Raw genomic sequence first — 12398 nt, forward strand, 5'->3', positions numbered from 1 at the left:
TCCTGATGGTGGCCACTTCTAAGCAAGGACAACTATAATGAAGATCATGGGGGTTGGTTATTACTGGCCATCTCTATTTCATGATTGTCATAAGTATGTGAGGAAGTGTGAAAATGTGCCTTCTTCTCTAGCAAACAAAGACTTGAAGCTCTTCCCCTTCATCCTATTTAGGTCAACCAACCTTTTGCTCAGTGGGGATTAGATTTCATAGGCCCTATCAATCCTCCTTTTAATTTAGGTCATAATTAGATTTTAGCTGCTATAGATTACTTCACTAGATGGAAAGAGGCAGTTGCATTGAAGGATTCCACTGAATCTTTAGTTGTTGAGTTCCTTGATGGAATTGTGACTAGGTTTGGTGCCCCTTCAACCATTATTTTAGATAATACAAAGTCTTTTGTTGGAGCTCAGATTTGTGCATGGGCAGTGGACCATAATATCTATTTGAGCACATCCTCAAATTATTACCCCCAGGGTAATGGTTTGGCTGAGTCATCCAACAAAAACCTAATCAAGATCATGAAAAGGATAATAGAAGATAACTAGAGGTGTTGGCATAAAAAACTAAAGATTGCACTGTGGGCTGACAGAATAACACCTAAAAGGTCAATAGGGAATTCACCATTTGTGTTAGTCTATGGAAGAGAAGAAAGGCTTCCAATTTCATTAGAGTTCCCATCCTTAGAGCTAGCTCATCAGCTAAAGTTGATTGAAGATGATGCCATGATAGTAAGAATGGCAGTGCTAATGGAGATAGAAGAGAAGAGAAATAAAACCATGCAGACCCTAGAGACACACCAGTAGCAGGTAAATAAGAATTTTGATAGGAAGGCTAGGGTCAGAATCTTCAGGGAGGGAGATTTGGTTCTTAAATGGGATGCAGATAGGGAAAAACTAGGAAGACACTTAAAGTTTGATGCATTGTGGAGTGGTCCCTGTCTGATTATCAGTTGTAAGCAAGCCAATGCTTTCCAATTAAGTAGGCCTAGTGGTGAAATTTTGCCCATCCTAGTCAATGGGATCTATCTCAAGTCATGTTTCTGAGGGTTTGAGATTCCATGTACATAGTTAGCTTAGTTTTGTTTCTAGTTTGTTCCCTGCTTTTCCAAGAAGTGCACGAGCACAAGATTGTCTCCATAAGATAGCAAGTTTTGAATTTTTGAAGGTTGCAGAAGGAGGTTTCATCTCTCATTCTGGTTGCAGAGATATAGATTTCAAAGTTTTCTTATCAGAGGTAGGGTTAGGGTTTCATAGTATACAAAGGATCCACATCTTTTGACTCTATAACCCAATGGATGCATGAGGTCACTGGTCTATGCATAGTAGGCTAGCATCCACTATGAGTCACCAAAAATGTTACATATTGTGCCCCCTGCCAAATATTTGAATTTTAAATACTTTCTCACCCAACGGTCACTTCCTGGTTTAATGTTATTTTAAATCATCCAAGGAATATCAAAAAATTAAATGATGAAACCATAGGATATTCCTTATTTCCTAGGTTTATTCCTGCAGGCTCGCAGCTTCCTAATCATTAGATCAAGTGATATCTATGGTTGGTGCTATCTTGCTATGGGAAGTTGCACATTGTTTTGCCATAGCAACATAGCACCTTTTGGCTGCGTGTTAAGTGGGTCCTCCCTTTTACCTTGTTATTTCTTCGGTGCTAAGTTTTGATGGATCCATGGTGGGCATTATGGCACTATCAAAAAATATGTGTTCCTCATCATTAGCGACATAGTGCGTAGATGAAAAGTGTTACTGCAGTGACGTTAGAAGGAAGGTGGGTCCCAAGTATGCCGCATTGGATATCAATGATGGAATTTTTCAGATAGGTTGGCATGTGGCTAGTTTCTATTGATTGGTATACTGATAGGTTAGATCCATCTTGCTCACTGCCAGATCTAGGAAAATCAACGGTGGGCACTATCTCACTATTGGAAGCTGCAAGGATGTTACCCATAGTGACATAGAACCTTGGAAACATGTAGTAGGGTGGGGCTAAGTGTTATGAAACTATAGGGATAGTACCAGTTCAGGCTGAGTCGGATGCCAGGTGCACTAAGTTGGTTCTCGGCCCAAAAGTTTTAAAGGCAAAAGTACAATAATATGGCAAGTCTTCATGATAATTAGATTAGTCTAAATCCATGGTGGACACTATCTTGCTATGGAAAGCTATGATGATATTATGCATAGAAAAATAGCACCTCGATGACATATGTCCCAGTGGGTCCGGTGGAGGCACTAATGGTTAGATGCACTGACAGTTAATGTGACCGTCACAGTTGGAGTTTGAGGGTTGGCACAGTTAGTAATGAAAAGAGATGGTCAACCATGTTGGACTCTTGCAAGTTGGCAAGATGAAAGGAGGTTATTGGCCCACATAGCTCATTTTGGATGAAAATTTTAGTTGACTTGCTAGCCCTATTGATTCAGGTGCTTAGAAATGAAGAGAGTCAGGATTTTTTATGCAATTTGATCTTCGTGATCAATGCCACCCACTCTAGAATGAATGTTGAATGTAGAAAAGAACTCCACCACCCCCAGTTGATCCATCTACCTAATCAAGACAATCAATGGAAGCATTTCTATCCTCTTAAGGCATTATTTGACATAGAATATTAGATATCATTGCATCTAGATCTATATCCAGATCAAATTTTCTCCATGATTGTTCTCTACAGGACTTAATGGCAGGTTGTTGCAAAGTAATTACAGTTGGAGGACACCCTAGTTATGCCTGGGCTATAAAGGAAAAATCTTATGAATTTTGTAGGGTTGACCTCACTCTATTTTCTCTATTACTACTCTGTAGATTGTCAGTGCAAATTCCCCTGTGCCTCTGAACTACATGATTTCCTGTCTTATCTCTTTCAGGCATTGGTATGAAAGTGCAAGAACTCTTTGCCTCTTACTGGTGTTTTGTAGAGATCTATGATCTGCATGACTGTATCTCCTTGGCCTATGAATGATAATATAAGTGAATCTCTCTTTCCTTGTGTCATTCATATTGGTCTTCTAATCTACATGTGATTATTAGATTAAAAAAGGTTTGAATGTGTATATCCTTAGTTTCATTTTGGTTCAATAGTGCATATATGGGCAGAGTTTGGTCTGAACACTCTATTTTGGTGCATCACCTCTTTAGATTAGATTAGGTAGATTTTATTTCATGCCCTCGTTCTCCCTCTTCCACTCCAAGAGTAGTTAGGTGCATCTTGATAGTAAGAGGAAGCTAGCCTTCTTCGGAGACTCAACCTCACAGTTCAAGTCCCACAGCTTGGAGGTTGTTTCCATATTTCACTAGATTGTCTTCATGCATAGGCTTTGGAAATGGTTGCAAACCTAAGTGAAAACAATACCTACTTTAGTCTTGGTTTCCATCTTTTTTTTAATCTCTTCAGTAGTCTTTTGATCCTCTTCATTGTTAGAGCTACTATAATCTACAATATGCCAACAATGCTGGCACCATAATTCTTAAATGGATCCTGTAATATTTCAACAATCACTTTGGTGTTATCTACTTGCATAGAGTCACTACCAATAGTAATGTGAGGAGGAGAGCTTGGTGTAGCTGCAAGTTATTGGACTATCCTCCTTTGTTTGTACATTCTCCTTGGAATCCACTAATTGTGCACTCACTTCAAGTATCTTCACACTTCCTCTAGGCATCTAGCTTGCCTCTACTGATAGCACACTATCTCTAGTCATTGGCACACTTACTTTAGGCATTTAGCTTACCTCCACTAACAATGCACTATCTCCAATCATCTATGCACTTACTCTAGGCATCTAGCTTACCTTCACTAACTACACACTTTCCTTAGGCACAATAGACATGAAAGAAAGTATGGCTTCTTGAGTTTCTTTTTTGATTTCCTCATAATTACCTCCCATAATTAGGATGGATCTTCTCTTATGCCTCAATATTGGTGGTATACCTTTCAAAATTTCTTTTATGTCTTCTTCACTATTTATAGTACATAACTTTCTTATCATGTTTACTCTTATCTATTTGTCCTCTTCTATAACTCTATTTTTCCTATTCAGTAGTCTATTGTACAAGTCTTTGGGTATTTTCCCCTTTATAGAACCAAACCTTTTATCTTTCAAAATCATAATTCTAAATACACCATTTTCTAGTTGTCTCCTATCCATGTTATTATACAAATCATAATATTTATTCAACTATACAAAATTATTGTCATTAATAATTTGTATGTTAAGGTTTTCTACCTTTGGTTTCCATGCTCTGTGCCATGTTGATGTTTTGACTTCCTGAACAACTACTTCAACTAATCTATCACTAATTTCTTCCTTAGAGTCAGATGAGTTAATCTATAGAGTTTTCCTCCTTTTCCTTGGGGCACTAATTATCTTCTTTGTTCTCTTTGTAGACTTTCTTGTTGTAGATGTTTCCTCTATCTTCACTAGTTTCCTTGGTGGTTGCTATTGTGTAACTATTTCATAGGGCACATAAGGAGTCTACGCACTTGTTTGGGAAATTGTGACCTCTTCTATAGGTCCTACCACTATAATGTTTGTAGGGGTTAGGAGCTCAGTTTGGCCACTAGCTTTCATCTCCATGGCTATTCCCTTTACCCCATCAAACTCTTTCCTTGACATTCTAGATTCCTTTAGGATGGAATCAATAACTTTCTCCACCTTCTTCTTGGAGTCCTTCATAACTTGTCTATTTTTCACTTCCCTCATTTTTTCTATATATGTTCCCCATCTGGGAGAGTTGGAATCAACTTTAGAGTGAAGGATTATTTGCACATACCCTTCAATTAGGTCCTCACTCATTTCATAACCCATAGGATCAATGAATTTCACTCAAGGAACTACTGCCTCCATGCATGTAAATTCTATTTCAACCATAAAACATATTTCATCCTTTTACTTTTCTACAAGTGCTAGAGGTATTTTATACCTCTTCTTCATTTCCATGTGAAAAGACTTCATGATTCTATCAATTTCACTATCTTTGATTGCTTTAGTTCTAGATCTATAGGCTTGAGTGATCTACTACATTGTGCAATCATTCTCATTCCAAATTGTAATACCAAGAAAATTCTTGGTAGCATAGAAGAATATATGTGTCAGAAGGGATTCAAATCTGAATACTAGACTTCTTAACTTCTTGATTCTTGAGATATTGTCCAACAATTGAGTTCTAACAATATCACACATGTTTACTTCTTCACCTCTTATAGCTAGGTAAGCTACATGTAGAAATCCTACAAGGATTGAATCAATTCTTGATCCATGGTTACACTTGTAATCCAAAATTTTGCAAATAAGTCTTATTCCATCATCTTGGATTGAGTTGACCTTCATATTCCTTCCATTGAATTATGTGTTGAGACTTGCCTCAACAAGCTTGCACACATTCTTGATATTTATTGGATAGCTGCCCTGATTGCTTAATCCTATGACCTTGTGGATTAGGTCATTATAAATGCAAGTGATAGAGTCTCCTAGCCATAGAATATCATCATGAACTCTACTAAGAATTATTCTTGTCCAGTCATTATTATCACGGTTCACATAGAACATATGCTTAACTAGGTTCAGATTTTCTAGAAATTTAAGTTTGGATTTCAAAAACAAATCATTGTTGCACATATTTTCCAATTCCTTTTGAATCTTAGAGTCACCTATACTTTCAATCTTGTAATGAGTGTAACCTTTAATATCTTCCACATGAAGAATATTTTCCAAAATTTGTGAAACTGCTCCAATGGGGTCATCGAGCAAAGAAATAAATGTGTGCTTCTTAAAATTATACCTAGGTCTAGTGATTACATTATAAACTTCTTGCCTTGCCATTCTTGAAGGATTATGCTCAACAATTTAGAAAAAATACCTCAATTATGCACACTAGGTTTTCTAGCGACTTCACTTGCTTGCAAGGTTTTTTAATTCTTCAAATCTCACTTCAATCTTTCTTGCAAACTTTACACAAAAAATTAATGTGTGCAAGTTAGTTTTCATCCTTTAAATTTTCCACAATTTGTACTACACACTAAATGCATATCTACCACTAGTTTAGTATAATGTCTTTGTGTAATAAAAAGTTTGATCCTTTCATATCTCCTCATCCTGATCATAACAAGAAATGCACACTTTACTATAGAATTCTCTCAATGTATACTACCTTTTTTCAACTGTGCAACTCTTAATACCTTTTCTAGCATCAGTTATCAATAATTGATACTCTATTCCATTGAGAATGCTTAATTTTGGTGAGAAGAGTCACTAACAATAAGTGACTTCATTGTCCTATCAAGTACATCTTCTAAAACTGTATAAGAACTTTTTGGTTCCCTTGCTTGCACAAATGATTCCTTTAATTCATTTTTCTACTCTTATACTTCATTTCTTCTATTATTCCTTTTGTAATTTTGATTCATGTTTAATCTCTTCTATCCATTCTGCAAAACCTTGTTGTGTGCCCAAAGTTATTACATAACTAGCATACATGAGCATCCTTTTTGTGTTCATTCAACTTGTCATTAGGTGTTCTACAATTCCTTGCAATGTGTCTAGGATTGTTACATCTATAGCAAATGATCTGTCTTCTTTCTCCACTTTCATTACTGTGAGATCTTCTCATATTTCTTTCATGGTTAGTGTTCCTATGCATCCTACTATTTGTATTATCACTATCAAATTTAGGTTTCTTACAATCTACTACATAATGACCATATCTATGAAAATTATGACAATAAAATTTTGAAATAGGTTTGACAGACTTACCTTTATAATTGGCTTCAGTGTCTTCAGGTTCATCAAACTAGGAAAAAGACTCCTTTCTAAACACATCTTGATCAAATTATTTTTCCTTCTCTGAGTGAGAAACATCCACTTTTTCCTTAGATGTATTATCTATCTTACTTACATCCTTATTGACTTCAAGAGTAATAGGTTCTTTTGTTTCAATAGGTTTCTTGGTGGATTGACCAAGAAAGAATGCAAGTCCAGTCTTATCATAAATAGGTCTTTGTACACATATTTACTCTTCAATTTTATCGCTACTAGTATACAATAACTCAACTTGCTACTTGGTTTGTACCAACTCAACTTTCACAATAATTTTGTATTTTTCTAATTCTTCATGTCCTAGCTTGATGAATTCTAGTTTTGATGTTACCTTGCTTAACTGGCATCTTAGATCTACATTTTTAGCTTTTAATTCATAGTCAATCTTAACTCCATTTTTCTTAAGACTTAGTTTAAGTTCAACTATCTTCAACTCATTTTTTAGGATCTCATTTTATTTCTTTAGATCTTCAATGTCATCATCACTAGTATGATTAGTAGGTCCTTCCTATTTAAGGTCATCTATCTTGTCCTTCAATTTACCAATGTAAGCTTTTGCATCCTTGTATCTGTCTTTGAGACCATCTCTTTCATCAGTAAGAAGATCAATCTGTTGAAGTGCTTCTTCAAGTTTTTTCTTTATTTGTTCCATATTCATAGGGATCTTATTCAAGTTGTTAAGCCTCTTATAAATAACTAGGCTTTGATACCAATTGTTACACTAAGAGGGGGGTCAATTAGTATTTTCAATATTTTAACCCATAATTGAATATTATTAATCGCTTTATGATGTGCATAATAAAATAAACCAATAGTGATGTGAAAAGGAAACAACCATACACAAAGAGAGATCATAACACCATATTTTTTTAACTAGAGAAATCGTGGCCAAGGGAAAACCTCGGTGGGGATGGAACCCACTAGATGATTCACTATATAACGATCTAGTTAAGGATATTAACCCTGTTAGGAGTCTATAAAGCATTTATAGTGTCTCGAGTCTTTGTTAGGAGACTAGGCCTTGTTAGAAGCCTCAACCCTATTAGGAGTTGCTTCAACCCTATTAGGCATTGGTGGATCATATACAATTCTATGCAAGAAGAGCCCACTACCCTAACATGCACCTATACAATAAGTTCTTCAATAAATAAGTATACATAGAATATTGACTTGTTTTCTATACTTTGCAAACCTTTTGATTGATGATTCTTCACACAATAGAGACTGTGCACATATCAATCTACATTAGATCTTTGTATCACATATCAAAGTGTCACATTCACTTGTTACTCTCATTTCACAAGATCATATCAACTTCACACCACTAAATCATTCACTTTCACTTTCACAACTCATAACTCACATCTCACATCTTAACTTTGCAAATAAAATACTTTACTTATATGGAACATCTTAGTGAATTCTTCTTTAGTTGGCTCATATAACATTACTAGAGTCAATTCAACAAGAAAATATAACTTAAAACAATAAATCAAATCATTAAACATATTCTATTGATATGCTATGTTCTGTACTTTGTTAGTACTACATCACTATTTTCATCATAATTCAAGTTTGGTTGACTGTACAAACACACGCACTGGTATACATCATCCTTATGATGTCATGCATCTATGGCCAACTATGGAAGAGAATATGCCATGACTGTTGGCTCTTTGATTTCAACCTTCATTCCTTCCAACAACTATTTCAACCAAACAATGTTAGAGCAATTTACTGTTGCTACTGCATATTCTACTTCTGCTATGGATTGAGATGTGCAATTTTGCTTCTTGCTTGTCCAAGATACTAGCCTTTTACCAAGAAAAAATGCTCCACAACTAGTACTTTTTCTGTCATCAAGATTTCTTTCCCAATCACCATCAATAAATACTTTTAAGTAAATATTACCTCCAAGTTTGTACCATAAGCCATAGCCTTCAGTACCTTTCAAATATCTCAAGATTCTTTTTATTTCCATCATGTGGTTTTCTCTAGGTTTTGCTAAGAATCTTGCCACTATTCCAAATGCTTAGGCAATATCAGACATTGTACATATTGTAATTTCCAAATCATTGATCTATATAAGGTCTGATCTACTTCTTTGGAGTCATCATCTTGGGTAAGCTTAAGTCCTATACACATGGGAGTTCCAATAGGTTTTGAATCTACCTTTCCAAATTTTTTGATTATCTCTTTTATATACTTATATTGAGTGATATAGATACCATTTCTATTTTGCTATATTTTCAATACAAAAGAGAATTTTATTTCACCATAGATGGATATTTCAAATTATTTATTCATTTATTCTAAAAATGCTTTGCAAAAGTCATCGATTCCTATGCATAGAGTATCATCCACAAATATTTCTACCAACACAATCTTCTTATCTAGTCCTTCCTTGACATACAAGCTATTGTTATCATTTGTTCTTTGAAAACTAATCTGTATCAAATAGATATGTGATCTTTCATACCAAGCTCTAGGAGCTTATTTTAGACCATATAGGGCTTTGTGTAATTTTTAGACTATGTCCCTTTTGTCAAGATCAACAGAACCTTATGGCTGCTCAATGTAGACTTCCTCATCAAGAATTCCATTCAAGAATGTAGATTATAACATCCATCTGATATACTTTGAATCCATTGTGAGATGCATATGCTAGTAAAGTCCTAACACATAATCTTGCAATAGGGGAAAAAGTTTCACCGTAATCAATACCTTCTTCTTGAGAATAGCCTTTACATACCAACCTTGCTTTGTTTCTTGACACTTTTCCATCTTCATTCAACTTATTTATGAATACCCATTTTTTTACCAATAACATTCTTATCTTTGGGACTAGAAACAAGAGTCCAAGTTTTATTCTTTTCTATTTGTTCTATTTATTCATTCATAGCTTCAATCCAACTTTCATTTTCTAGTGTGTCTTTAACACTTCTAGGTTCAAATTCAGCAAGTAAACATGTACCTTTTAGTTTTCTTCATGTCATTGTTCTATTTGATTTGTCTCCAATGATCTGATCAAGTGCATGATGTAGGATTTGATCAAAACAAATCCACAAAGCTTTTGAATACATGCATGCAAAAATTTGTCATAGAAGAAAAAGACGAGAGCCGACAAGGGTTTTGCTCTAAAAAATATAGTGATGTATTTTTAGTTTATAGAATAGATAAATTTTTTACAAAAGATCAATCCTTATAAATAGATATCAAAACCCACAAGGGTAACCTAAAAAGAAAAGCTAAGTTGCACATTATAATTAATATAAAATATTAATTATATTCACCTAAGAGATAACTTAAGAAAATTAGAGTAATGGACAACTTATTTAATTAAATCAAGATGATTTAATTAATAAGTGTAAGCAAAAAATTACTCTAATACCCCCCTTAAGAAAAAATCAAGAGCTAAGCTAACCTAACACAACTATGAAAGTAGGAAAATGGGTCCTGACAACAAGGCCTGATTAGGTACCCAATACAAGGAAATCTTTGTAAATTGGAGACAAAGGAGAAAACTTAGTGGGAAAAACTCCTCTCCAAAAAGAGATGAAAAACAACATAGAAATATGGCTCAAGAGACTCTCTCAAAACCATAAGTACAACCAACCCCACCATGAAAGAGGAAAGATACTCTAGCGGAAGAAACAACGACATAGAACATGGAAACCCCTAAATGACTGGAAGGCCTAACTAATGCTCAAATGAGAAAATATGAGGATAGAGAAAGGGAATCCCCAATGTAGGTGTGATGACACTGCCATGAAGGAGGAGATGAATGTCCTCTGTAGAATCCTCAATAAGTGCACCTAGAGACCCAATGAAAGGAACTAGAGGTTTAGGAAGAGATGAAGAAGTATCATGTTGAAGAGAAAAGGCTTCAACTGGATGTGGTGTGGTAGTCAAAATAGGAATCTTAGGAACAATACAAAGGTTCAAGTGTCTTGACTACACCACATTATGCTCTCATTAAACAGAATAGTTGTGCTCCAATAGTGGAGATGGTGGACCAAAGTGCAAGAAGGTGTACAGACAGGTGGTATGATCAACTATCCCTATATTGAAGTATATTGAATGAAGACTGAATGTACAGTGAACTCAACTGTCTTCCTTGATCCACTATGTGTAATCTAAGAAATTGAGAGAAGGTTTGTGGATAGAGAGGGAACATACAATACATCATTGAATATGCCATCCTGAATGTGAACTAAACCTTTCCCACAAATTGTTAGGGTAGTGTTATTCCCCATGAGAATATGAGGGATGGGAGAAATCATAATAGAGGAGAAGACCCCTTGAGAAGATGCCATATGGTGAGAAGCACATGAATCTAGTATCTAAGGGACCTAGGAAATGGATGCAATGGAAGCTTGTAATGCATGATCCTATCCAAAATCTGGTGTAAATGATGAAGAGATGGAAGAAGACTAAAAGGAAGACCCCTATGAGGTAGAAGAGGATGGAGAGGAAATAGTGCTCTTCTGAAGAAGAGCTTGCAAATTTGTTATTTGTTTCTCATAGCCATCAAATCTCTTATGAAAACAACATGACTCATCATGAAGTCCCTTCTAAAAATAGGAATAGGTAGGAGTCTTAGTCTTCTTTTTCTCCTTCTTAGAAGAAGATGATGAACCAGTAGAGTGCTGAGAGGAGGAATCTGATATTTGCTTCGGGTTCTATGTATCTTTAAGTGACCTAGAAAGAAATGCCTATGACTATGAACTTGTAAGTGAATCCATCTGAGGGAGCTTAGATTGCTCAGGAGTTAACTTGTCATAGAATGTCTCAAAAGAGGGCATAACATGTCATGCACCTAGAGAATCCATAGTAGAGTAGAAGGTAGAAGTAAAAATATGATAAGGACCTCAAAGTTTGGAGAGTATTAGGAAGACACATTCATCATCTGACTTTGTCTTTCCAGTAACCTATAACATAGATCGAAGAGACTTGAATTTCATCAAGAAATTCTCAATACTAGTGAATGATTCAAGAATCAAGGAGGTAAACTTTGCATCTATTTGTAGAACCTTGAATTGATTCATGGTGCCAAATAAGGTGGAAATCTTGTCCCACATAGCACTGGTTGTAGTCAAACCATCCAAGTAAAATAGTAAACCATCTAAAATATTCATTGCAATGAGGCCCATTGCCTCATCCATCTTATTGCACTGCATAAGAAGCTCATAAGACCTCTGTAGAACTGGCTGAGCTGCATCGAGACATGACCATAACCCCTTTACCATAAGCAATCTAGTCATATGTCCTTTCCAAGTATGGTAATTGTGAGGTGTAAGAAAAGCAACATAAGAGTTTACCAATGAGAGAAGAAGATAGAAGTAGAAGGGTTGATTCAGAAGTAAAAGATAGAAAGGAAAAAGAACCCCCCCATAATGTAATAAATGGATCCCCAACTTTCAAATAGATTGTGTAAATGAGATAAGAGAAAAAAGGCTTCAAATATGAATAAAAAATACCTATTACCAAATATTGGTGAAAAGATTGAGAATCTAGAAAGTTCTCAAAAAGAGCTTTCGAGCCATTTCTTCAGATCGAAAAATAGAGCTATA

The sequence above is a fragment of the Cupressus sempervirens genome, chromosome 1, assembly GCF_028749045.1.
Source record: "Cupressus sempervirens isolate cs-2001-9-10 chromosome 1, ASM2874904v1, whole genome shotgun sequence".
Taxonomy (NCBI): domain Eukaryota; kingdom Viridiplantae; phylum Streptophyta; class Pinopsida; order Cupressales; family Cupressaceae; genus Cupressus; species Cupressus sempervirens.